The sequence below is a fragment of the Borostomias antarcticus genome (assembly GCF_949987555.1).
Source record: "Borostomias antarcticus genome assembly, chromosome: 31".
NCBI lineage: Eukaryota > Metazoa > Chordata > Actinopteri > Stomiiformes > Stomiidae > Borostomias > Borostomias antarcticus.
Window position 1 is genome coordinate 1,512,558 of NC_140264.1, and position 6,534 is coordinate 1,519,091.

Sequence of the window (6,534 nt, forward strand, 5' to 3'; positions counted from 1 at the left end):
ACCTGCACCCCCGTATCAGATTGATACTGTCACTGACCACAAGGTCATGCAGGTAGAGACTGAGAGGGGGGGAGGTGTACACGAATGGGGCAGAAATGGACTCAGACGAGTGTGGCGACAAGGTCAGAAATTGGTTGCACCACAACGGTTGCTCCCTTATCTGGCAACACAGATTCACTTCACTGTTCTTATCATCCTCAGAGTAGTGGACTCAGACTGAAAGAATGAACCGTGTCATCAAGTGGAGACTCACAAAGTCATCAGGAGGGCGTGATTTGGCCCGACGCTTTGAGTCTCGTGCTTTGCTCCATTCGAGCAACACAATCAGGAGATGGGCCTTAGCCCTTTCGAGGTCATCTGTGGCAGGCAGATGTTCATCTCACTAGTGAGGTGTTGAGTGGTTACTGTGAGTAATTGAGCATGGCTGTGGCCAGGGCCCACAAACAGGTGCTGGCAGTATGGAGCGAGATCCCCGAGGGTGGACAGGCTTTAATCCCAGGCCAGTACGTAATGATAAAGAAGTTTCAGGGGGAGACTTTAGAGGCAAAGTGGGATGGACCTTATCAGACCTGGCTCATCACCCACACAGCAGTTAAGGTAGTAGGGAAACCCAACTGGATTTATGCTAGTCAATGCAAGGTGGTAGCACCACCAGACACAGATTAGACTGAGTACACCTCAAAGCAAACACACCCTCGTCGAATTGGATAAATTGCAGAGCCAACAACTCCAGACTTAAAAACATCAGGGTAGAATAGCGTCCAGGCTTAGCACCCCAAAACTAGGGACAGTTGTGTGTTGTTCGAGCTTCTCGGAGGGTCACAGTCTGGAGTGGGGCGGGGCTCTTCTAGAAATAGGATAATGAAACAATAAGGATTTTGTGAAACCATAATCTCTAGATCTGGTCTGAGTGAGAGAGAGTGAGATGCTATCACCATCAGAGTCGTGGAATGAATGATACTGTCGTGTTCTTGTGTTTTTCTCGGCTAACAGCTGGAGTTGGAGAGAAGGACTTCTGGGTTGACTTGGGACACGGGTGATCAACGTGTGCTGGAGTTCAGCAGGGAGGACTACACTACTCCGGGTGGAGACGTCAACAGACCAAGACGGGCCATTTGAACTTTCACACCACACAATAACTACATCTTCCATTTACAGCTTGCTGGTCAGGGACAGGACGTGGAGGGTGTGGGTCATTGTCATTTTGTGAATAAAAAAACTCCAGGTTGCACTTGAGATATACTCATTAAAACGGAGACAGGGGTATTGGGACGTGTATTTTGTTAAAAATGTAATTTATTTTTGGGTCGGGGCCACTCGGATCTGGAGTAATTTTCCTTTCACAGCAGTTCCTACACACAGCAATTAAAGATCATCTCTCAGGGAGAAGACACTTCGAATTCGAACTAACAGACTAGGTTTCAAGTTGCTATCAGAAAAGGGTTTGTGTCTTATCATCAGCTATATCAGCTTTCCATGGCTAGACCAACACCGTCAGTCGTGGAAAACCTTGCTTTGAAATTGGGCTTAGAGGTAGCTACGTCAGTGAAGAATGTGTCACCATGTTTTGTGTGTATGCAGATCCCAGACTCCCAAGCGAGCGGAGTGTCTCAAATGGCACACCCCTTTAATTCTACTTTAATGCTACGATACATCAACTGTTCCAGGGAAGTAGCAGACGCTGAATTAGAAAGAGGGATTGTTCAGATGATGGTTAGATTCCACTCTGGAGGGACCTACAGAGAACGGGGGGTTAGGACCGCAAAAGTGGGCTTAGACCAGTTCACTAGTGTATCTTCCGCAGAAAACCCAGGGCTGTTTTTGTCTACAGAGAGAGAGGAGCAGGGAGTGTGGGGCACAGCCAGTGTCTGCATACTAGGCTTTGTACTGCTCTGAAATGTGGTAGATGGAACTTGCGCACCCTAGGGGGGTCTACTGGGTTTGGGGGGAAACGGTCTCATTTCACAGATCTGTTTGGTTGGTTGCAGGGCAATCCGCTCATATCTTTCTTACGGCAGCTAGCGACACTTGTTTACAGATCTTGCTGTATCCTTAGCAGGGCATGTCCTGGAGGGAGGTCACGTTCGTACGTCAGTAGACTGGAGATGAGATCCAGTGCCAACAGGTTTTCTCTAGGAATGGTCTAAGGGACACGTGAAGCTATTCTATATAGGGTGTACCTGTATGGATGTTAGGTTCATACATGAAGTAACCTAATAGATAGATATTTTGTTTTCCTTTGAAATTGTAATCTTGCTAGGGGAAGCAACGATTGGGATATTATGTAACTTTTCATCTGTTTATCTTAAGCACGCTTTTCTGTTCAGTTATTCTTTTTCTGTCTGCAGTCCTTGAGAAGGCCCCCGTGAAACACCGGGGTTTTGGATGGGTTTGTGATGTATGTGTATTGTCGCACATGGATTCTAGATGTACATGTCTATGTACATGTACATATACACAGTCTAGGGAAGCAGTTTGATTAGGTCACTGTGAGAAAATCCTACTGTGTGAACCAAGACCTTATCTGCTCCAGCGGAGTGCTGGAGCCGTTCCTTCTCGCTCCCGACTCAGCCCCTCCCTTACACAGCCACAGAGCCAGACTAAAGGAAGCCAGTCGCATTATTCAGAAGCTGATGCCGCTCCATGTCCGAGGCTGCCCTGTTATAAAAGCCAGAAGGCCTGGGTTTAACAACCACCTTGAACGGAAGCCGTCACTCCTTATCGCTGTCTGGAGGGAACCGACACCATGGTGAGGGAGCAAGGCATGAATGTTAAATGGAGTTGGGTAAACAAACCTGACTTGGCAGAGTTGCCAATCTGGGCAAAAGACAGAAGTGATAGAAGGTTTCTGAAGAAACTCACAGGGCCTCCAAAAGCCCAGCGTGGCCTGTGTTGAAACCTTCAGGTGAATGGCACCTCTGTGTGAACTACAGAGTGGCCAATGAGTATGGGGATAAGATAGAGCCCCTGGTGGAGACCGGTCCACCATTTTTAGTGCCTTGAAACCTGAACACCAATGGCTTTCAGTCATCAACATGACACAAGGCTTAGCGTCCGTCTTGTAGAAGAGGTGCAACCGGGGACAGCTTTTAATATTGATGGAGATCAATATCAGTTCACTTGAACGCCAATTGGGTTTACACAACTTCCCCAAACACCTATCATCAGGTGTTGCATAATCGCCTACGCGAAATGTCTCCCATCACTTTCCACTTAAAGGGCAAGGCTGCAAACATCCATGTAGTCAGTCGGTATGCACATGGCATGACTTTGGAGAACTTTGGAAACAGAGAGGTTTCCTGTCAGCATTTAGGGACGCCCATTAAGAAGGGAGAGTTGGTTAGGGAGCTTATGGAGGCCATCAGCCTGCCAAAAGGTGACAGTGATTTAGGTCAAAGGACACTCTCATGGAGTTTGAGTCGAGGTAACACTCTGGTGACCAAGCAGCAGAACAGACAGCTCGTGACAGAGATACCATACAAGCCCATTTGTCCTCAGCCCAACCTGCACCCCCGTATCAGATTGATACTGTCACTGACCACAAGGTCATGCAGGTAGAGACTGAGAGGGGGGGAGGTGTGGACACGGATGGAGAATGGGGCAGAAATGGACTCAGACGAGTGTGGCGACAAGGTCAGAAATTGGTTGCACCACAACGGTTGCTCCCTTATCTGGCAACACAGATTCACTTCACTGTTCTTATCATCCTCAGAGTAGTGGACTCAGACTGAAAGAATGAACCGTGTCATCAAGTGGAGACTCACAAAGTCATCAGGAGGGCGTGATTTGGCCCGACGCTTTGAGTCTCGTGCTTTGCTCCATTCGAGCAACACAATCAGGAGATGGGCCTTAGCCCTTTCGAGGTCATCTGTGGCAGGCAGATGTTCATCTCACTAGTGAGGTGTTGAGTGGTTACTGTGAGTAATTGAGCATGGCTGTGGCCAGGGCCCACAAACAGGTGCTGGCAGTATGGAGCGAGATCCCCGAGGGTGGACAGGCTTTAATCCCAGGCCAGTACGTAATGATAAAGAAGTTTCAGGGGGAGACTTTAGAGGCAAAGTGGGATGGACCTTATCAGACCTGGCTCATCACCCACACAGCAGTTAAGGTAGTAGGGAAACCCAACTGGATTTATGCTAGTCAATGCAAGGTGGTAGCACCACCAGACACAGATTAGACTGAGTACACCTCAAAGCAAACACACCCTCGTCGAATTGGATAAATTGCAGAGCCAACAACTCCAGACTTAAAAACATCAGGGTAGAATAGCGTCCAGGCTTAGCACCCCAAAACTAGGGACAGTTGTGTGTTGTTCGAGCTTCTCGGAGGGTCACAGTCTGGAGTGGGGCGGGGCTCTTCTAGAAATAGGTTAATGAAACAATAAGGATTTTGTGAAACCATAATCTCTAGATCTGGTCTGAGTGAGAGAGAGTGAGATGCTATCACCATCAGAGTCGTGGAATGAATGATACTGTCGCAGTGTTCTTGTGTTTTTCTCGGCTAACAGCTGGAGTTGGAGAGAAGGACTTCTGGGTTGACTTGGGACACGGGTGATCAACGTGTGCTGGAGTTCAGCAGGGAGGACTACACTACTCCGGGTGGAGACGTCAACAGACCAAGACGGGCCATTTGAACTTTCACACCACACAATAACTACATCTTCCATTTACAGCTTGCTGGTCAGGGACAGGACGTGGAGGGTGTGGGTCATTGTCATTTTGTGAATAAAAAAAACTCCAGGTTGCACTTGAGATATACTCATTAAAACGGAGACAGGGGTATTGGGACGTGTATTTTGTTAAAAATGTAATTTATTTTTGGGTCGGGGCCACTCGGATCTGGAGTAATTTTCCTTTCACAGCAGTTCCTACACACAGCAATTAAAGATCATCTCTCAGGGAGAAGACACTTCGAATTCGAACTAACAGACTAGGTTTCAAGTTGCTATCAGAAAAGGGTTTGTGTCTTATCATCAGCTATATCAGCTTTCCATGGCTAGACCAACACCGTCAGTCGTGGAAAACCTTGCTTTGAAATTGGGCTTAGAGGTAGCTACGTCAGTGAAGAATGTGTCACCATGTTTTGTGTGTATGCAGATCCCAGACTCCCAAGCGAGCGGAGTGTCTCAAATGGCACACCCCTTTAATTCTACTTTAATGCTACGATACATCAACTGTTCCAGGGAAGTAGCAGACGCTGAATTAGAAAGAGGGATTGTTCAGATGATGGTTAGATTCCACTCTGGAGGGACCTACAGAGAACGGGGGGTTAGGACCGCAAAAGTGGGCTTAGACCAGTTCACTAGTGTATCTTCCGCAGAAAACCCAGGGCTGTTTTTGTCTACAGAGAGAGAGGAGCAGGGAGTGTGGGGCACAGCCAGTGTCTGCATACTAGGCTTTGTACTGCTCTGAAATGTGGTAGATGGAACTTGCGCACCCTAGGGGGGTCTACTGGGTTTGGGGGGAAACGGTCTCATTTCACAGATCTGTTTGGTTGGTTGCAGGGCAATCCGCTCATATCTTTCTTACGGCAGCTAGCGACACTTGTTTACAGATCTTGCTGTATCCTTAGCAGGGCATGTCCTGGAGGGAGGTCACGTTCGTACGTCAGTAGACTGGAGATGAGATCCAGTGCCAACAGGTTTTCTCTAGGAATGGTCTAAGGGACACGTGAAGCTATTCTATATAGGGTGTACCTGTATGGATGTTAGGTTCATACATGAAGTAACCTAATAGATAGATATTTTGTTTTCCTTTGAAATTGTAATCTTGCTAGGGGAAGCAACGATTGGGATATTATGTAACTTTTCATCTGTTTATCTTAAGCACGCTTTTCTGTTCAGTTATTCTTTTTCTGTCTGCAGTCCTTGAGAAGGCCCCCGTGAAACACCGGGGTTTTGGATGGGTTTGTGATGTATGTGTATTGTCGCACATGGATTCTAGATGTACATGTCTATGTACATGTACATATACACAGTCTAGGGAAGCAGTTTGATTAGGTCACTGTGAGAAAATCCTACTGTGTGAACCAAGACCTTATCTGCTCCAGCGGAGTGCTGGAGCCGTTCCTTCTCGCTCCCGACTCAGCCCCTCCCTTACACAGCCACAGAGCCAGACTAAAGGAAGCCAGTCGCATTATTCAGAAGCTGATGCCGCTCCATGTCCGAGGCTGCCCTGTTATAAAAGCCAGAAGGCCTGGGTTTAACAACCATCTTGAACGGAAGCCGTCACTCCTTATCGCTGTCTGGAGGGAACCGACACCATGGTGAGGGAGCAAGGCATGAATGTTAAATGGAGTTGGGTAAACAAACCTGACTTGGCAGAGTTGCCAATCTGGGCAAAAGACAGAAGTGATAGAAGGTTTCTGAAGAAACTCACAGGGCCTCCAAAAGCCCAGCGTGGCCTGTGTTGAAACCTTCAGGTGAATGGCGCCTCTGTGTGAACTACAGAGTGGCCAATGAGTATGGGGATAAGATAGAGCCCCTGGTGGAGACCGGTCCACCATTTTTAGTGCCTTGAAACCTGAACACCAATG